The sequence below is a fragment of the Falco biarmicus genome, chromosome 4 (genome assembly GCF_023638135.1).
Source record: "Falco biarmicus isolate bFalBia1 chromosome 4, bFalBia1.pri, whole genome shotgun sequence".
In the NCBI taxonomy this organism is placed as follows: Eukaryota; Metazoa; Chordata; class Aves; order Falconiformes; family Falconidae; genus Falco; species Falco biarmicus.
Genome location: NC_079291.1, coordinates 54,023,934 through 54,046,201, shown reverse-complemented (window position 1 = coordinate 54,046,201; position 22,268 = coordinate 54,023,934). Strand labels below are relative to the sequence as shown.

Sequence of the window (22,268 nt, the reverse complement as noted above, 5' to 3'; positions counted from 1 at the left end):
CTCATTTTAATACAGAGTCTGTCTGAATCTTAGTAATGCCATCTGGCACCCAGTTGGAGAACCACAACAGCATATGCTTCTTTTATGTTACTATTTGATATTTATGAGTAAGACAACTTGATAATATATTTGGCTAACTACTTTTTAAAATTCCATGTCCAGAAAATTCATTGGAAATGTAGTGCAAAACTGTGTTGAACACAAATGAGCAGGAAACTGTTTGCAACCTGAAATAGAGAGGAAATCTAAAGCAAAGATACAGCGCACAACCACACTACAAAGGAAAGCTCATCTCTGCAACATGCTTGGTTGATCATGCGAGGCTTCAGTTCTCAGGTGGGAAGTGATGAGCAATCAGGGAGTCAAAATCGTGGGCTCCCAAATCAGAAACATTTATGATAATGTTCTAGTTGAAAATAATTGGTTCTAAATGTAATGGGTATTGCTGTCCTTGGGTTGACCCCCCTCTCTTCTATGCCCCTGAAAATTATGCCTGCTTTTTAAAGAACATCCAAATATGACATTCTGATTGAAAACCAATCAAAATAATTTTGTTTTACAAATGACACGACAGTGTTTCACATCATTCAGGTGCCTCATTTTCAGCACAGAGTGTGGCTCCTTAGAAAAATGACAGCTAAAACTAATCAGTCAGTGATGCAGCACAGTAGGAGCAGATCAGTAGAGCAAAGCAGTTGATGTGCAGGATCCTCCACTGTACACATCTCGGAGTTATGTCAGTCCAGATTAGAGTTATTCTGGTCTCCTAAACCAAACATCTCCACCATGTGTGTGATTTGAAGCTGTCTGGAGAAAAGCTGTCCTACAAACTGTTGCTCCTGTCCTGCTTGCCTCTGAACCTGCCACTCTTGGGAGTAACACACTACCACGTTTCATACAGATGACCATACTATTTCTCTGTTCTTCCATCCTCACTTATGTGCAGCCTCACACATGAAACAAGCCTTATTTCTGTTCCTGTCCACTCTGTTCCTGCTTGCTTATGCATGGCACCATAGCACCTGCTCCTGACCCCCATCCCAGCTCTCCATTTAGTCATCAGCAAAACAAACAAATGTTATGGGGAAAAATATATGCTCAATCCTGCAGCTACAGCAGCTATTGTGCATGAACATTCTGGATAAACTGAAACCATACCCTCCTAGAAATCCTCTTGCCTGGGGCCTCCTGGGAGACTTTGCTGCTGCAGCTGCTTTGTCTCTAAGCAAATGGAGGTTTGGAGCTGGGAGACAAGCTCAAGCTGATGGAACAACATTGTCCTTGAGACATGGAATAACAAGTAGTAGGTGCAAAATGTTTTGAATTTGGAGGTGCACAATAGAGACCCTCTGCTGTGAGCTGTTGGCAATGTTTTATCATTAGGTGAAGTTCCTGGAGTTCCTTCTGTATTCAAGAGAGTGACTGTTGCGCTGTGCAGTTGCACAGGTTCTGCCTCCTTCTGGCTGAGGGCTGAAAGGTTTTAGGTAGGATAGTTTTTTGTGGGCAAAAGCATGATCTGAGTTTTCCAGGGCTGTCCTCCAAACTCTTTACCAATGGTAAGACATTTGTGATACACCACGGCAAAACCACCTGAGCATCTACTCTACATGGGCTCCCAAACTGTGTAGGGGATATTTAGCATATTACCAGCTCAGCCCAGATCATCCATGATGGTTTAAATTGTTTTTCACATTCGTTGTGCAGGTCCTGGTGGACCACTGTGCTAGACTTATGGCCTTGTCAGAAAGTTTCCCAGGAAAACTTCAAGAGATGCATGTTTTTTGCTATTCCAGTCTCAGATTAAAAAGGAAAGTTGGCACCTTTCCAAGCAGGGACCAGATCATCTGTGGTCTTCGCATCCCTACTTTTATTGTCAGAGAAGCTGTATTCTCCCTGTGCAGGTGGCTTATAAACTTAGGTAATGATGGAGCCTGTCTCACATTTAATCGTGGCCTTACCATATACCACATGCCACACTGACCCAGTCCCTGTGTCATCTCTTCATCTCCGCATAAACACACACTCACACTCCCTAGTGGCACTTAGTCTCCCATTCCCTTTGGGCACACATGGTTACTCCAAATACATCTCCCTGTGTCCTTGTTGGCATTGTCTGTGCCTTGGGGTGTGCCTGCAACTGCTGTTTAAAGAGTCCTGAGGAGACCCCAGACCAGGGCCTGAGTTGTTTGCAAGGGAAAAATCCATCTGAGAAGCAGAAGATTCAGGAGGCAGCGTGGGGTCAGCAAGCATTTGGTGCAGAAAAGATTTACTTGGAAATGGCAGAGAGGGGAGAGCCCAGAGGAGAGGAAAAGAACTCTGCTAGCTGCTACACCTTGAGTGTGTGAGAGTTGTGGAGTAGTAGGGTGTAGCCAGAGGATCCCTACACCTTGTGGGACAGAGGGGCACACTCTTTACAAGGCAGACCCCCTCCTGCTTCCCTTCCCAGTGAGGTGACAGCTTTTGTTCTGGTTCTTTGTCCTCCCTCCTTTAAGGAGAATGATCCACAAATGATCCACCTCTCCTATCAACAACTGAAATACTTAGAGCATCACCAGGCCTTCCAGGTTTGTGATGGGCCTGCAGAGCCCCATGAGGCTGGTGGAGGACAATAGTTATGAATGGGATGGACACGTTTGGCCCTTCACATTGTGCAAGAAGTTCTTCTGGCTGTTGCATGAGCTCATAGTGGCTTGAGAGCATTGTGCTGGGGGACAAGTGCTCAGTACATGTTGGAGGACTTCACAGTCCCTTGGTTTGAACCTCTATGCTCTTCTTAATGGTTGGAACACATTACATGCACATCTCGAGTAGGGCTACCAGTTTGGTTTCCTCCAAAAGGAATCCATTCATTGTGCTGGACCCATTCTCTAGCTGACACCAAGATGTGGTAAGTGAGGACTGTCAAGGGATCCACCTCAGAACTGCCCTACTGCTCTGAACTGAGTGCTGAGGTCAGCCAGCATTTCTGATGTACTCTCTGCTTGAAGAGCCAAAGCCATGAGAAGTTGTTGTCTTTATATGTCATGCGGTAGTCCAAAACATCCAGGATGGGAGGCAGCTGAACAACAAATCTCCACTGGCCTCTTAGTGGTACTGCAAAGTATTTTGGATTCCCCTTCTTAAATCATTTACTGCTGAACTGTTCAGTAATTCAAGGAAAAAGATGGAAAATTACATTTTTGCTACACAGAGTTGCCACCTTTTGTGAAATACTTAGTAAAACAACAATAGTCCCTTTGAAATGTCCTCTCTGGAGCTCCCAGCATAAGAAGGGCATGGACCTGTTGGAGTGAGTCCAGGGGAGGGCCATGAAGATGATCAGAGGGCTGGAGCCCCTCTGCTATGGAGACAGGCTGAGAGAGCTGGGGTTGCTCAGCCTGGAGAAGAGAAGGCTCGGGGAGACCTTATAGCAGCCTCCCAGTACCTAAAGGGGCCTGCAACAAAGCTGGAGAGGGGCTTTTTACAAGGGCATGCAGTGATAGGACAAGGGGGAATGGCTTTAAACTGGAAGAGGGCAGGTTTAGATTAGGTATTTGGAAGAAATTCTTCACTGCGAGGGCGGCGAGGCACTGGCCCAGGCTGCCCAGAGCAGCTGTGGGTGCCCCATCCCTGGCAGTGCCCAAGGCCAGGCTGGACGGGGCTGGGAGCAACCTGGGCTGGTGGCAGGTGTCCCTGCCCATGGCAGGGGGGTGGGAACTAGATGATCTTTAAGGTCCCTTTGAACCCAAACCATTCTATGATTCTATGAAAATCAGTTCTGAATATCCTTAACATAATTAAAAAAAAATAATCTTCCATACAAACGTTTTTTTGACTAACGAAAAGCCTACATTTTTTTTTAAACAGCAGAACAAAAATAGCTGTGAAAGGTGTTAAGTGCCATGTGGAAACTCCAATAGAGTTCACTGGGCTGTTACTAGAATCCTGCTATAAGTTCTTATTAATTAATAACTGCAGAACTTTTTGGTATTATAAATAGCAGGCTTAGATGCGAAAATATCAAAACCTAATCCTTTAGACCTTAAACTGAATCCAGAGGTATTAAGGAAAGGACAGCCACCAACTCTGGTGGAAGCTGGCTCAGATTCTGAGAGACTCCATGAAACTATATATTACTTTAATAGAGCCACATTTCACAATGCAATGCAATTTAACATTTAAATTGCACAACAAAGAATGTACTGTTTTCTAAGAGCAGTATAAAAACTAAAGCTACCTTTGGTAGAGTGTGTGCAGAGAAAATGAGAAAGGAACAGATGGGGAAGCATTTACATAGGAGATGGCAGGCAATTTCATTTTTTCTATTGGCATGCTAATTAATGATCTTTCCAAAGAAGGAATGCTGTATAAATCTCCTAAAGGAAGGATAATAGCAAGGTCAGATGTATCTGCTAAACTGTGCAGGAATTTGAATGCACAAGTATTGCAAAATCCTGTGTCAGATTAATAACCTGTTATAAAGAAAAATTTGAAGTACTTGGTAAATACAATTTGAAATACAGATATGAGACAGGAGGGTGATGCACTGGAATTTCAAGTTGCAAAACTTGAACTCTTGAGCTGTCCTGGATCCTGCAATTTGTTTAAATCCATTGCACAGGGTGAATGTTGAAAAGCAGAGGGGGAACTCAAATCTGTCATTTTCTCCCCTTCCCTGAGTCAGTGGATGTCTTTGAAGGTCTGCATCAGCTAGCTGAGAAGTAGGGGTTCAAAGACTTCAAAGCATTCAGCTTAGCTGAGATAAACATTTGAAATAGAGGAGGCTTTTCTATAGTTTAGAATAATAGTTATAATATATGCGCTATTTGGTGTAACTAAAAGCTATGCAATGCTACTAGCTCTGTAGTGCTAAGAAGTTATCAATTACTCTGGCTGGTCCCGTACAGCTCACAGCTACCAGGTAGTCTGAGTTGCAGGGTTTGGTGTGCTGCTCAACTAAGGAGTGTCGCAGTGCCTTATGCACACCAAAACCTGTGGCAATGTAGGATTTTTCCCTTTTTCATAAAATAAGCGGTAAAATTGTCTAAAGTCACCTGGATGGGTTATACCAGAGAATATTAACCCAGGACTTTCCACCCCCAGCGCTGTGTGACTGCAAGGCTGCAGTGCCCGAGTGCGTTTCTGCAGTCTCTCCAGCCTCATCTCTCTCCTTATCTCATAGTCTCAGACATTTTTGGCTTTCTTCCTCTATGATCTTTGCTGACTTTCTGTCCCTACAGCCAAGTCCCTGAGAATTCAGGGTTTCGTCATCTCTGGCAATGCTGAATTACGTTTTTTAACACATAGAAATTATAAACCTAAAATACACTGTGGCTGGAGACCACTTAGAAAACATTTTGAATAGGATGACTGTGAGGGGAGTTAAAAGATGTTTTGAGGAAAAGACCACAGGGCCGTGCTGTGCCCGACAGGCTGGTGGAGGACTGCAGTTCTGGGAAGAGTTTGATCCATAATGTCTGTAGGAAATCTCTGTGCTCGCTCAGTGCCCAGACTGCTGACTGTTAAACTGAGCGAGGAATTGCTTGTTCCCAGCAGGTATTTGATCCTCACTTTGGATCGGTTCCACTTGTAAATAGCTCTGGGCTAAATTCACAAGGAAGATTGAGATAAGCTCTAAAGTCCAAAATGGAGAGTAGGAACAGCCCTCTGACAGCCTTCTTAGAAGCCCTGCTGCTGGTCTTGGGCAGAGCGATGAGCACCTTGGCAGTGTGGAGCCACCTGGTTTATGTATCTCCCATTGTAGGACTCACGGGCTCCATCCATTCCACTCCTTTTCTTGAGACCTGCCATACTGGCTGAGGCTCTTCTGCACAGGGGAATTTGTAATGACTTTTCTCCTCATCAGCCCTTAGTGTGAAGCTGAGAGTGTGGATTTCATATCCAGAAATTACCTCTGCAGCACTAGAGCAAAACTCCATGGATGCCTGCAAATAAACCTTAGGGAAACAAAGAGGAAAAAAAAGGTACAGGGTTGGAAATCAAGACCCTGAACAGTAGTAGCACAAATGTGATTGTTAAAAGTAGCAGCTGACAATATAAAACAGTAGAGTCTACTAATGAGTATTTGCACCTCACCAGGTGGAAAACTGTCCCCATCCCAACATTTAAAAAGAAGAAATTTAGATGGAAGAAAATAGCATTGGGATTTTGTTCTGTATTTTCAGTAATAGATGAGATTCCTTAACAAAACGTGACTTGGAGGACTTGACAAGCAAGTAGGATTCAAATGAGTATGCCAACACTGAAAAAATGAATGAACAGAGCTAGAAATACAAGGCAAGCATTGAAAAATATTTTTAACCTTGGGATTGCAGAAAATGTTAGGTGTTATGCATTGTTATAGTTGTCTGAAAAGGTGCAAATTCTGAACACTGCATGAGCAAGAAAGGCTAACATCTCCAGTAATACAGTTTCTGAAATTATTATTTTGTTAAAAAAATTTAGAGGTAAGGGCAGCTGTTAGCTCAGCTGGGATAGCATCTAACTTAATAGAAAATGAGGCACTGGCAATAAAATATATAATGCTCTTTAATTACAGTCACGACCTTTAGTAATTGCTGCATTGTTGCTTGGTATTGTAAGAGATGTATTGTATTTACTGAAACAATTGGGTTTTACCCCTGCAAAAACCATCAAGCATTGGAACTGGAAAATATCTATTAGATTGTCTGGTTTGTGTATCCCCTGCTATGCCCCCTGCAATGTCTTGCCTGGTTCTGCTGTAAATATCTCCAAGTGCTGTTTTGTGTGAAACGCACTAGAAGGTTACTCTACCGCCTGAAATACTGGTTATTCTTACCATGGAAACATTTTTGCCTCCGTTGAGTTGAGATGCAGGTTGCTTCCATCTCATTTCTGCTGTGTGAAATGTTTTTTTTTCAATGCTTCTCTTCATTTACAATGGTTTTATTAACCCATTCTTCACCGCTTTCACTCTTCTAAGAGTTAAAGCCATATCAAAAGGGAATACTTCTTGTCGACTCATATGACTGCTTCTCTGATATTGAAGAAAATATGAAAATGTGCATTTTTTTCATCAAATCTGTACAACATTTGTGCAATTATTAATGCAAAAAAAAAAAAAAGCACAAATAATGAGCGCAGTAGAGCTGGTGTTCTTTGAAACTGCAAACTCAGAGACATTCCCTGCTGCCCCTAATTTCATAGAATCCTAATGACAACAGGAGAAATTTCTAGGGCAAATGGTAGTAGTTTACAAGCAAAAAATAATAAAAAACCTAAAAACAGACCCCGCCTAGCATCTTTTGCATGTCCAGGCCTAGTGAATAATACTGGAAAGGCTCAATAAAAACTGCACTTCAGGAGAGGAAAATAAATGCAGGGAACTATAGCTAATATTTAAGATGTATAACCAGTAGATCATAGTCTGGCATATGTAGTGAGCTCTCACACTCTTCCCTCAGATAAAAATTTGAAGAATTGTCAGAAATCTGCAATGCTCTGTCATTCTGCCAGTTTATAGCATTTGGCTTTATTGAGTGGTCAGGTGAAATATATAAGTGACTGACAACATGGGACTCCTGGGTATATGTACAGAGGTTGACACGGGATGTGTGTATATACCTCCAAAAATAGATTAGAAAAATCCCTTATTAAATGCATCTAACTCATGCATCTGTTGTACACAGGAAATTAATATCTGAACCTCAGGGGGAAAGAAAAAAGAATAAATCAACAAACTTTGAAAAAGTTATCTGTTTTTAGAATAAATAAGTGTGCCTAAAGAGTCAGTGTTGAAAGGACACCAACTGGTTATTCTGCACCCTCTGCTGTCACTCCTCTGCAGTCCCCTGTGCCTCAGTTTCCCTTCAGCGCTGCTTTCTCGTTGGTTTCTTTCTGAGGCATGTGTGAGTGAGTGAGGACAAAGGTCATTTGTATGGCAGAAGGCAAATCCCAGCCTTGCTGGAAGCTGAACACCATGAAGGGACTTGAAATTAAGTAATTTATCCATATGAATAAAACATCAAGTGTTATTTTTAGAAGCTTGACTGTTCTGGCAGACCCAGTAATTTTTCGGCTAATCTCACCACTGGTCCTCCTGAGCCAAGGGCTATACCCTGTCCTCCAGAATTCAGAAAGTAACATCATTAATGATAATACTATGATTTTGATGGAATTTGCTACCTTTTAGCCAAGCACATTCCACTGGGGCCTGAAGGCTCATTTCAGAGGCAGTCTCCCTTAGATAAACTACCTTGGCCAAACTTTCAAAAACTCGTTCAGATTGTTTAATTGAACCTCTCACTCTTGCAAGGAGATATTGCTTATACTCAAAGACTTAATAAGTCTCCTGGTGAAGGTAGTTCCCTCTCTGATTATTACAAGAGGCAGGGCCATTAATATCAACTTATCAAACTTTGCTGCCCTGTCATATTTTCCCTTATTTTAATTTTACTGGAAGTGTTATATTAGCACAGTGATTCTGCAGAAATAGGAATTTTTTGTCCTGATTTTCCTCTTGACTGTCCATATTTTCAAGATAGGTTGTTTTGCTTATCAGCCCGTTGGAGCCACAAGCCTTTTATTTCCTTCTCAATGGATGGGAAACACACTTCACCTGTGATGGCTGCAAAGGGGGTCCTCATTGGGGTCTGACATATGCAGCCAGACCTAGAAATTCTTCTGACTCCCCATGTTTTAAATCTAGAGCTTGCATCGCCTCCTGCTGCTGCACTGAGCTGAGCTTGGGAGGTTGCAGCACCCTGTCTCCAGGCTCCATAAGGCTGCATTGCTACGAGGCAAATGGCTATGCATTAGCTGTCTGCAAGTCTCTGGAGTTGAGCACTTCTAGGCAGAGAGTCGCTCAGCTCGTCTGGCTAACAGCGCTATCAGATGGTGCCTCCAGAAATCATGGGCCATGTGAGTCAGACTTTCTGCAAGCAGGAGAAGCCCATGTCCATGTTCTCCTACTGGACCCACCTAACTGAATCCAACCTGAGCACATATTTGCTTGTCCAGTGGTTTGTATGCAGTATAAATTTGGGGTTTAAATGGAACATAGATGTCCCATGGTTTTTTGAGCCATTCCCAAGCTCATCACTTATGGGGGGAGAGCAGTGTGGGCTATCGTTGCCAATGACAAAACTGATCTGTCTTAGGATCCTCTTTCTCACTGAAAGCTGCCTGGATTGGTGATGCCACTTCAATTTATCTCTGATAGACACACAAGGGGCTCCCAAAATCTTGTTCTAGCTCACTAAATTCCAGTGGTGACAGAAGAGCAGCAGGTTCAGAGAAACATACTGACCAAGAGATCCAACAAGAAGCTTTGTTTAATCATCCTGCTTATGTACTGAATAGATTGCATCCATCTTTTGACACGTGTAAAAATCAACAAAAGTCATAAAAATTGCCTAGTAAAGCTTCTGCTATTATTTTCAAAGAAAAATGAAATCTATACCCTTTCAGAGAACTCGGTAGGACGTTGGCTTTTTTTTGTTGTTGTTCTCCTTATTCTTCATTGTATTCAGGATGGAATTAATGATTTTCTCAAAGGCTTGTTCCTTTCAGAAATCAGTTCAGAAAAATCATTTGTCTTGGCAAAACAGCCAGAACTCTTCCAAAACAAGCCTTTCTAACTAATGGATTGCTCCTTGAACTTCGATGACCTTTATAAAGACTTCAGCTAGGAGGAGATAGCTCTCGTCCCACAGAAACGTTGGCTGCAGTGTGCAGGGGAAGACAAAGTTACAAACGTGCATTACCCCACACACAAATGATGAATATTAGCATGGTCTTGAGCTTGCTTAATGTGACTTCAGACAGCTGAAGGTTTTGATGGAGGCAGTGGCGGGGGGGGGGGGGGGGGGAATGGAAAAAATGTGGAAGTTGTTAAAACATGTCTATAGATAGGAATCGCCATTTCCTTCTCTAAATAGGGGACAAGATGATGTTCTATTTTGGGAGCTACTGTGTCCCAGATAACATTTCTTCTGTCTGTCCTCACTTTTTCAGGACAGAATATCTTTCCTCTTGGCACCTCTCTTCGCCTTTTAGCAACCTCCCCCTCCTGTAACCTTTGCTTATTCATATCCTTCTCACCAGGCTACTTTATCGTGGTTTCCTTGAGATTCTCTATTTCTTTGTTCCCTGGCCTTCAATCTCCTCAGATGTGCTCTAAGAGGATCTTTCTTATCCCCTATCTTTCAGCTCTAGGCTTGCCTTCCTATCCACCCTCATAAATTCCTTCTCTCGCAGCCTCCTCTCCCTCCCTGCTCTGTGGGAAGGCTCAGGCAGAAGCAGCCCTATGGTGTATGGTCCTGTGCCTCCAGAGCGTACCCAGCACATCCCAGCCTGGACATCTACAGCCCCAGGAGTAGCACTCCTGGCAGGTTCCTTCCTGCCCTCGGGCACAGCAGCCCTGCACTGCTGCCCACATTGTCTTTCCCTATGCACTAGCAAATTCCTGCTGCTGCAGGGATGGTTTGCGGGAGGTATGGGGTGTCATGACAAGGCACCCAGAAGCTTTATGCCATATTTTGCAGAAAGTCCTAGAAAGGAATTTTCCATACCCCTCGATATGAATGTTTATTTTTTGCCAAACACAGACTCAGTGTGTGTGCATCCTCTGCCCTTCCCCATCCCCAGGTGCTTCCATTGCTGGAACAGCTGATTTGGAGCTTACTATGGAGTCTGGGAACCTGTTATATGAGACTGTATTAGTTCAGGCCTTTCTCTCAAGCTACTTTAATTTTTTATGTGAAAAAATGCAGTCGAAGTATTCAATTCAGTGCAAATTGGACACTTGGCTGTTCAGGTAACATAAAAAAAATTCTCCAAGTGACATTTCTGAAATAAACAGTCTCTTGGATGCCAATCCCCTGCTCAGGACTGCCCATGCAGATGCACTCTCACAAGGCTGGGTTTAGTCCAGCTGGTTTCTATTGTGAAAGCAGAAAAACATTTCTGGCAAATGCTTGTTCTGGAAGAGAGGCCACACAGATGTGAGGGGTGAGCTGAAAAAGAGGCATTTCAGCAAGATAATATCCTCTGTCTGAGCTCTCTGAGCAATGCGACCCTCTTTCGTAAGGTGTACAGAAACAGCAGGAGCCTCTTGCCCTTAAAGCTTGGCTTCTCTGGGCTCCAGGTGTCAGGTACATGGGTAGCATTTGCCTCTGGTTGCTCCAGAGTGCTCAGCTGTATCTCTACGGCATCACATGGGAAGGAGGGCTGCATGTCTGATGTCACCAGTAGTGACACAGCTTTGTGTCCTCTCTACTCAATGTGATGCCTTATTGGTACAAACCTGCCCCAGAGTTCAGTTCGTGCAGCAAACTGCGTTTAATCAGTGATGAATATGTCATTGCTGGTGCAGCCCTGTGAAACTCATTGGCAAAGTCACCACTTTGACATTTCATCACTGTAACTTAAGGGAACAAAGATCAGCCAAAAATGACATATGAATGTTCCTATCAACCTCTGAGTGCAACCATAATATATATTTTAAAAGGCCATACAGCAACAAGGAATCCTTCATGAACTCAACTGGTAAACAACAAATCTATTTCTACTGGGTGTTTTCAGGCTTTATTCAGTTTATAAAAATTAACAGGGGAAAATTATCTACTTTCCTGTGTTATTAAAAAAACAAAACAAAACAAAACAAAAAAATCATTCAATTTCTCAACTTGTACCAGCCTGTTCTAACAGAAAGTGAGGCAGTTTGCCAGAGGCTAATGATTCAGTTTTATATGATTAGTTTCTTTAGCTAGATCCAGATATTTAGAGGAACTAATAATTTGTTACACTGCTAATCCCTAAAATGCCTGCAAGGACTCACATCTAACTACACTACTGCAGTCATGACATTTTTTGTTCCTATTTTTTTTTCTATATTGTTTGGAATTAATATGTTAATGTAAGAACAGAACAATGACAAGATTAGATGACCCATATGATTTTTCACAGCTTGGCATTATAAGGGTGTATAAGCAAAAACAACGTAAGGGAGAAATACCTAGACAGAAGCTGGGGGTTTAATTAAAGGTAATTATGGGGCTATAAAATTCTCCATATTACACATAGCTGACCTTGATAATCAAACTGCCCTTAAGTGGGGGCACAAGCTAAACTTCTGACTGTGTTTCCATGGTTTAGAGCAGACTTTGATATTGCAGAGTGGCATTTCAATGGTGTCTGATACTTTGGGATGCCTTTATTTTTACGTGTGACATGGAAAGATGTCTGATATTCAGAAATACAGTGAAAATCAGTTCCCTTTATGGTCACTTCTGCTGGACCTTTTGCACTCTGATATGCTCATGATTACTGGTAATTTCTAAAAATGTAACCTTATTGCATGTTGTAATATAGTCAGGTTTTTTTCTGTATCCAAGTACCAGCCAACAGAACTGGGGTTCTTGAGGAAACCTTTGGGCATCTGTACAATGCTGACTGTAATCCCACTAAACACTGCATTTACTTGTACATATCATGCAGTACTTAAATCTTATAAAAAGTTTAAAAGGCATCTGCCAAATTCGCAGATAACAACTGTGGAAAATGTTCCCCTTTTCATTGCGTGTCTGAAGTCACAGTGGGAGCCCAGCTCTTGACTCCTGAAATCTGCAGTGCCCCTTTCTTCCTTCAAAGTACTGTGCTGTGACAGTCTCCATTAAAAAAAATAAAATGCTTCTCAATAGGAAGGGAGGATGGGGGAAAGGCAGTGTTAGGTTTGCAGTTGGACTCAATGATCTTAAAGGTCTTTTCCAACCTAAATGATTCTATGATTCTTTTCCTATAATAAAATTGACTCAGACTGGGTTCTGTGGCCAATGCCCATCTAAATTGTTGTAAAAATTAACATAGGAATTACCAGATCAGAATGTCACAAACCAATGCTCCATCTGGTCCAGTGTTCTGCTTCCAGAAGTGACTTATCCCAGATGCTTCAAGGGAGGAATAAAATATCAAATATTTAGAGGGTGCTACAAGTGCCCTAACCAACCACTAAAATGGTTGTTGGACAGCTGCTAGGAAATCTAGTGGCAGAAGGAGCCTGCCAGCATTTCTGCTTTTCTAGTAAACAGAGCAAAGAAATGCATGCCCCTGTGGGATACTGGTGTCTGCTGTATCCAGCACTGTGCGCTTTTATCATTCCTCCCGACCTCATGTACACACGTGCATCCAGATGCGCTCACAAATCCTGTTCTCTAAGTGCAAAAAATGTGCAAGGCTGGCAACGCAATGGATTTTGTCGGAGGTGAAAAGTTGCTCAGGAGACTCACGGGGCAGAATTTGTTTTAATCAAGCTAAGACATTTCCTTCTGATCTCGTCACCCTAGACCCCCTTTATAATCAATACCAGCACTTCCAGGTCATGACTCTTCTGACGGGGTTCAGATGTCTGCTTTAGGAGGCAGTGACTCCACTGACCTGAGCTCCATCGCCTGCGGGAGGAGTCCAGGACGGCAAGCTCACATGGAGACTCTACAGGGCAGATGTCTCTGTTTCGCCAAATGAGTCCCACCTTTGGTGGCAAAGCTAATATTTTTAGTATGATAAGGAGTTTTAAAGAATTAAGATCCAAAATAGTTAAGGCACTTGGGGACATATTTCAGTCTGCCCCTTTCCTTAGTCTCCCTTATCGCCTGGCAGTAATTACATCTAACAGAGTCTAGATGATTATGGGAGTGGGATAAGGAGCTTTTTGCTTTTAACTAGCAGCTCAAAATGATCTGTCTTCATAATGACCAAAATGTGTTACCAGTAGATGGCCATGAATGGATTGATTGCATCGCTAATGGTTGATCACACAAAATGTCCTCTGGATTAACATTAATTGTTCACCTTGGTGGAGACTTCAGATGAAAAATCTGTCTGAACAGGGGCAGTGACTGGGATTCTATTTCCCTTGTAGAGTTTGTCCTTTAAAAGAGGTGGAAGAACCCTGAGGGGACGGTTGCACAGCTGCTAGATGTACAGAGAGTTACCTGCCTTCTCTAAGTCTGGTATCTTCCAAAGTCACAATGTCTGTCTGTCCTAATTGCTTTATATTTTGTGTTGTTTATAAGTCAATTGTTGGTTATCTTAAATACAGGTTATGTTTTTAGGGGTAGAAACTAGCTTGCTGTGTATTTTCTTAAAGCCTTTTTTGTTGATCTTTTCATTTTATAAATTTTTGTCACCCGTGGTTTGGGACTAGCTGACTTTAGGTGGCTAGGCAACCCTAATGGAAATAATACCAGGGCTGGAAACCCATTACTGTTCCTAAGTACCTAGGTCTGCACGGGATATATAAACAAAAGCAGAAAACTGCAAGGCACAGGGTTGTATCACCAATCAATGTCAGAGAGCAACATAATACAGAAAGACAAAACACACTCCCCCAAGGAACAACACATTGTTAAATACTATGGAAATCTTTATCTGTACCTAATAAGGGAGAGAAACTGGAACTGCCTCTATAAAAGAATATATTATGAAGTCTGAGAATTAATATTACACCACGGATGGAAAATTGATTTGTAAAGTCTAAACCCAGGTATTGTTTAATGCCTTCCCTCACAATGACACACAGTGACAGTTTTTATTTCTCTAAAGAGTAATTGCAAAGAGGGAAAAACTATCACTAGCTCTTGTGTAGGCATGGCATAGAATAACGAGCTTGAAAAATTAACTTTTTAGCTGTAGGGGCTGGGATAGATTGCCTACAAAGTGTCAGGTCTCCATCAGTGGAATTTTCTAAACCAAGGTTGGACAAATATTTGACAGGAATGACTTAAATCTCTACTCCTACTTTTTAAAGTGTTTTGTTTTTTGTTGGTTTTTTTTTTTAATTTTGTTTCAGAGAATCAGGACTTTCTTATAATAAAAATGAAACACAAAAACCCAGCTGTATTTTGTTATATATTGAACAGTTATACAGTGCCCTGGTTTCTGAGCTCAGTCAAACTACAGAAATTCAGTGGCGGAGAGACCTGGACCTGCTTGTCCTGAAGGTTACTGCTCACCTGGGCAGCCTCAGCTCCAGGGTACCTGAAAAGCTGAGATGCTGGGTAAGATCTGGTAACTCAGACAAGTGCATCTTCCCACGGACCCCAGATCTCTTGTCTACATGTATTTGACAGTTTGTAATACATTTAGTCTCTTAATAGACTTTCAGGATAGTTGAGGTTTGCACTGTCTTTTGTGCTTCTGTCTATCCATTTCTCTCTCCTACTCACTTTCTTAGCCCTCTTGCTCCCCGGCAAGAAAAGCGGTTCACCCAGATGTCTCTTAAAGCAGACCATGGACCCCACAGTCCTCAGTCTCTGTTGCTGCTCCCAGTCCTTTCAGCAGTCCAGAAGTTCAAGACATTTGGCTCCTGAACACAACATCAGCACATCACGCTGGTGCTGCTGGTGAAGGAACGAGGACTTCCTTCCCAGTGAACCCAGTGGCACAAATCAGGAGTAGCTGTTGCTGTAAAACTGCCATGTGGGTGAGAATGGAAGTTTTCAGGTAGTTGATTTAGAAACTAAAATAATAATAATAAAAACCTGATTAATTACTGATTGTATTTACCTTAGATATGAATAAGAAGGTTTTGCCTCTTGGGACTGAATTTCATGAAGGCATAGGGTACCTTGGATACTGTGGTCTAAACACTCTGGTGGAGATGTGACAATGTTATTGCTTTTTCTTCTCTGAGTTCAACAGCTTTTATGTATGCTAAGATATAGAACATATGCAATGCAGGGAAGGAGAACTTACTAAATGCCTCATACTGAAACCCTACAGTCTGTGTAGCTGAGTTTGATGAAGACGCTGCTTGCAAAAAGTATAAAATCTATAACAAATGGGGCATTTCGTGACGGACAGTGGTGATGGCAGGCTGTCTCAGAGTATTTTGTTCCACCCAGAGCACACGCTGTTTTCAAGGCTTCTCTCCCACATCTCCCGCAGACTGGAATTTAGCCACTAAGCGTGGCTTTGAATAACTAAGCAATAGGTGCTACTTTTCGCAAAGACTCCATGCCTGCAAGTGTGCACACTCATATATGAGGATGGACTTTTTTTTGCTTTCATATTTCTCTACCACAGTGCGTGGACGTGACTGAAGTATTCATTTGAGTTAATATATATGCAAATAGTAGAGACCATTAAATATACATCATCTCCTCCTGCTAATGATCTTCAGTATTTTCACATTGCTGTACTGTGACTTCTTCCCAATGCTTTTTGCTTCCAAATGGCTGATTCTCACCCTGAGAGGGTTGCTGTTTCTAAGGAGTGGGGGGCAGGTTCAGGAGTTCACTGCAGCTCCCAGCATGAAGGGCTGGAAGGTAATGCCAGCGAAGGAAGCTGTTTGTCCTCAGCTTGCCAACGTAACTGCTTGCACAGCTGCAATGTGAGGCAGGTCAATGCACTGTAAGTGAACTGATCTGCCTTGAAAATAACCTGGTAAAAAAGATGATTTTTCTGATCCACCTCACAGCATGACCCCACAAGTAGTTGCATTGGCACAACCAAGGGGGCCGCACACTGCAGCATGCTTCATGTTTAAGGGAGTAACATCATTAAAAGTATTTTCTGGTCATTGGCACAACCAAGGGGGCCGCACACTGCAGCATGCTTCATGTTTAAGGGAGTAACATCATTAAAAGTATTTTCTGGTTTTGTCTGTTAAAGTTATTGAAGTGAACAGGAGTTTGTGTTCAGCCATCTTTGTAGCTCACATGGGCACCAGCTGACAGGGCAACGTGGGGTAGGCAATGGGCATGTTGTTCATGAGTCTCCTGATAGTGGCAGTCAGCAGGAAAGTGCTGTTTGGGGGTGACTTATCTCACTGGTGCAAGTGGGCAAGTGTCGCCATGCTAAGCCCTGCTTCTGAGCATGCTGCAGAATCAGTGCTGTCAGTGGCAGACTGAGCACAAACAGTCCTGGTGGCAAGGGAGCAATGGAGCACTTTGGTTTTCTGGGTTTTGGCCAAAAGCTGCTGTCATCTTTGGAGGCAAGAATGAGCAGCTCAGGCTGGAGAGATAGGGGAAAGGTCTAGGTGTAAAAATTTTTTCTCTCCAGGCTTTTGACCGTGAGCCACAAGTGTCTGTGGGCAGAGCTGAGCAAAGCATCTACCTGTCAGTGTAGCATTGAGTGTTTGCACCCATTTTCATCACAGTGCTCAACGGTAGTAGCACATGTCCTAGTTTCAGCCATTGTAAGATCTTGAAACAGGATGGAGGTGTTTCAGTTCCCCTTGTTTTACTTCTGGCAGGTGCTGCTTTTGTTGCAATACTAATTTTATTTTTTTTTTTGTCTGTTTTTTGCCATGGGTTTAGCTTCTCACTTTCCCTGTTCATTGGTTTGAGCTGTGGCTCTATGTATCATCCCCTTTTCCAGAGCCAGTTCATGAGCAACTATGGGAGTCAGTGTGTGATTCTGCTCCTCTCACGAGAATTTCATAAGCAAATAGGACTGCAGATTGCCATCTTTTCCTCTCTGTAGCTTTTTATTTATTTATTTTTATATACATATTCTTTACTTTGTTTGTTGGAGCATTCTGCCTCTCCTACCTGAGGTGCTGCCATGGTCTTGTGCAGCTACTCATTCTGTTAGCTGTTAGAGAAATCATGGTGTCCCCCAAATTTCCCCTATTAATAAGGATGGGGTATGTGCAAGCAACTAAGCACCTGCTCATTCCGTGTAGTCAGGAATCCAGGAAAAGGTTTAAAGGCTGATGAAGGCTGTTGGAGTAAGAGCGCTCGTATAATGGTAAACCCTAGGCTAAGGATGTCACATTTGAACTTGATAATGGACAAGCTTTGAGTGTTCTCACATCTGTAAACCAAGAGGGTCCTGTGCCTTCTTCAGCTTGGGAGCCAACCAACTGAAATGTGAGCTGAGTTAGCTTTGAAAGCCAAGGTTCAAACTCAGATGTGATCTGCAATGTGAACACATCGTTTGTATCTAATTTGCTGGCAAGGAGACATCTAATTCTGGTGGAAGGTAGGGCTTCAGCTATGCTGTCCTTTGGTTTGTTCCTGAAATAGGGCAGCTCTGCATGTGAACTTGGCTGTTGTGACTGATTCCCAGTGCCAGGGGTATGATCAGATCATGACCTAATGGGCAGGTAATGCCCTGGTGGCATATGGAGGATCCATGGGCTTATGTAAGTAGATGGTGAGAGTTAGAGCAGTCCTTAGACTGCTTCATGGGGCAGCGTATACTCACCAGAAGAGGGTCACAGCTGGTGCTCACAGTGCAGCTAAGCATTAGGCCCAGCATGAAAAGATGTTTGCCTAATTCTGTCACAAGAGCACTCTGAGGACTAGGAAATTACTAGTAGCTTCAGGGTAGTTTGCTCCCTTCATACTGCAGGCACTCTGTCGTCCTGTCCCACTTATTAACTATTTGACCATGATCTTAGACTCATGTAACATTTTTTCCCTTCTAGTCTTATTAGGAATTAAAGTTTCTTAATTATTCTTATTAGGAATTAGAGATTAAAAAAAAAAATCTTCTGATTTTTAGCTTACTTTTGTCCTTTCTTGTTTATATACATCTGTCCTGTCTTGGTGCTGACCTTGGGTTTAAATAGCTTTTCTTCCCCATTTCTGCTTCCTTCCCCAGTGTATTTATAGATGGCAGTCATATCCCCTCTTAGCCTTACTTTAATTAGGCCCCTGTAGTTTCTCTCACATGACAGGTTCTCCATTGTCCTGATCATCTGCCAGCCATTAGTTGCATCTGTTCCAGTTTTACTTTGATTTCTCGTGCATATGAGTGACCAAAATTGTACCCACTATCCAAATGAGGTATCAGTGGTACTCTTGATTTCCTACTAATATTTCTCAGTCTTTAATGGAAAGTAAAGACTTTCCCTGTAACTTCTTGCATTGCAGATTTCTTTTTCACTGCCTGCCACACTGGTAGTTTCTAATCCTGTGATCGATTAGTACAATATCAAATTTTATTCCTCGTCTGTTAATTTGAGAGCTGCTATAGGAACCTGATTATACTTACAGGAACACACATAGTGCTATTGTTCTCAGTAAATGCAGCTGAGGTGAGATTTTCAGCTTGCAGTAAGTATCTGGGATGATTTCATTCCATTATGTTTAACTGAATTACTGGGTAAAAGCTGAGCATCTCACCTTACTGGAAGCAAAGCACCAAAACCTGCCAACAGCAGTTATTGCTGGATGGCACAAAGAGCTTGTTGTGTAATCCACCAGGGCAACCAAATGGAGATGGTTAATACTGAAATATGAGCTGTAAGAACCTCAGGACAGTTTGATAGTTTTCATGTCCAAGGTGTTCCATTGCGTTTTTTACAAAACATCAATATGACGTTGTACCTGTGTTTGTCTCCTTTTCTTCATCTGGCTCTTGTTTCTTACAAAGCACTGGTCGTGTAGGAGTTCTAAGGTTCAATGAAGAGAGGACGGGAGTTCAACTGACACCTTTTACTTGCTCTAAGGAGGTTTATTTTGAGGTCAGAGTTTATGTGGAAGGGAGTTGGGGGACACGAGAGAGTGATTTGGTCATTAACAGCTGGGCTCTACTCCGACCTCATCCAGCTCCCTCACCTTGTTAGCAACACCTTGGAAATGCTAGTGCTTTGACATTTGTGGTCTTCAGACTTCTTAAATCGAGAGGGAAGCTATTTTCCTGAAGTGTGCCTGTCAGTGTAAGAAGTGTAGTGAATGAATTAAGCCATTTTATTTACGAATTAGAATTTTACCCTGAAACCGTGATAAAAATGTGCTGGAAGCCACTTTTCAGCACATTACCATGTCAAAAGCCCTTAAATTGGTGAAAGCATTGTGAGTGATTCTGAAGTGGGTTTAATTCAGAAGAAACATTTTTCTTGGCTTCTAACCATAACATTCAAACCACAAAGAAGAAAGCCACAAGGTAGACTCACGTTTGGCTTGACCTTGGCCTGGGCATGCAGTGTTATTTTACAAGCCCTGATCACACCAAGCAAAAGGAATTTCCTGAACAATTTCCATTATTATACTATGTAAAGCCAGCAGCTCATGTCCATCTTTTGAGGACAAAGAAATATAAAGCAGGTTCTTCTACTGCTTAGAGGAGCCATTTCAAGGGATGGCTCCATTTCATTTTGGTTATCACTGGAGTCTAGGAAAACGCACCTTCAGCTGTAGGTGTCTAGTGGTGTATAAGCAAAGATAGGAAAGAGGAGAAGAGAACTAAGAAACTGACCCAGCTTTTACTGGGCAGGCACGTGGTAGCATGAGGCATGACCATGGTTTTGGTCAGAGGCATAGTTCCGTGCAGAAGACATACACCGGCACCTTACCTGCACCCACAGTCAGTGCATTTGCTCCTGTAACAGCACTTGTCTGCAGGGAGCTTAACTGCAAGTGCTCGGTGCCTCGGTACTAATTCGACATAACATCAAGAAATGTTTCTAGACATTCTCTTACATCTAACTAGTCATAAACAAATACAACCAACAGAAAACACTAAGAAATTTTAAATATTCTTGTCTGTCTTTTCAGTGGCAGGCAGATTAAGAGCTTATTGTCAGAATGACTGAAAATTACATCTGAAAAATTATTGGAATGCTGTTGTTAGATAATTGAGAAGCTGATTACTAAGGAGGGATGAAGTGCTTACAGAAAATCTAATGAGGTATAGCTAGTCCTTTTAGATAAAAACAAGACATGAGTCACTTTTATTCTTTATTAAACGAATGTAAGATTCTACTGCCATTAAAATAAATGGGAATGCTCCTAGCAGAACAACATTAGGAGCTTGACATCAAATGTGAGAATAAAATGATGAAATGGAACCCTAGGACCAGTCTGAAAATAGCATGTAACAGCTCTTAAGTGTCAACTAAATTTGGTATCCTTGTCTGAAATGGAACTTTACATTTAGCAAAAAATCTCATGTACGTTGGAAAGTGTGGGTCAAGTCCTGAATTACCGGTAAATGCACACCCCCATAGGGGTTTAGCTCTACCATGTAAGTAATGACATATTGCACAAGTAGAACCTTGCCGCTTCAGGCCTGCAGCACTTCTGTCTAGACCTTTCCTTGCAGAGAAAGAGAGGGCAAGTTTAATAAGGACTGCATCGCTATTGACCAGTAATATCAAATATGGCTTTATATGCAGTGTACTCTGATCAAATACACACTGCACAGTGTTTTAAGATGGGAAGAGAAGGTTTCTGTGATGCCATAACACCACGATAAAGATCTAGGATAGCACTATGTGGCAAAGAAAGCAGTATCATTCGCATGAGAAAGTGTGATCAGCCCTTTTTTTCTTGCGAGAGCGCCACTCAGGATGCCAGATATTCAAAGCAAAACTCTTGTATGTATCTCTGCTGAAAAACTTCCTTCCAGCCACCTGAGTTGTTACATTACCAGGCTTTCAATTAGAGCTGACGCTTAAAAACGGTGTCCTCTACATCGTCACATCTGCAGGGATGGCTCATTGTGCACCACAGCACCACAGGAGATCAGCTTTGAGTTGTAGCTCTCTGTAATAAATCATAGTGTTTGTCACAAAATCTTATTTTCTCATTCCAGAAATGGACTTGAAATATGGTGGGGGTTTTTATGTTTTATCAAAGAGATCTATTTCACACATTTTTCTGCTTTGTTTTCCATTCCCTGAAATTATAAAAGGGAACATAAGAAGCCTAGACTTATGAACAATAAACCCAAATGGCTCTTCTCTATCACAGTGGTCTGTGAGCTGGATAACAAGAACTGTGATCAAGATTTTTTCATGATTGGGACTTTCCATGGGATCTTCCTCCTGGAAAGGTTCTCTCACTGCCGCCTTTCCATTAGAATAGGAACCAGTACAATTTCCTGAGTCATTCATTGATTTTCAGGAAACTTAAAAATTAGCATCTCTGAGACTTCTATTTTATATTATTTTTTACTTTTTATTTAAAAAGGGACAAAGGGTTAAAATTATTTGGGAGGAATGACAGGTGTGCACACTCTCACCATCATATAAACCTCACATCCTTAGGAAACCACAAAAATAAAGTAGGAAACACTACATGAAGTATTTCTCAGCATCATTCCATAGCACCACATTGCAGGTATTTTTGTAATATCCTGTGATTTCCATACATCTTAAGTAGCTTTCATATTTTATTTTTTTTTAATATAGGATTAAAACAATCCCTTTGTACAGACTCATCATGACAGTGCTTTAAAGTGCCATAACTCTCAGCTCACAAGTCTTCTTAAAATTGGACAGCTGACATAATAGCATCTTTTTTTTTTTTTTTCACTGACCTAAATCAAGTATTGGATGGATCAAGACTTCTCCC

At 42.0% G+C, this 22,268-nt stretch overlaps 1 protein-coding gene across 2 annotated transcripts in view; it reads left to right on the top strand.

Moving 5' to 3' along the window:
- DPP6 (dipeptidyl peptidase like 6) overlaps positions 1 to 22,268 on the top strand; it is a 572,305-nt gene that overhangs the window by 221,515 nt on the left and 328,522 nt on the right. The window lies entirely within an intron of this gene.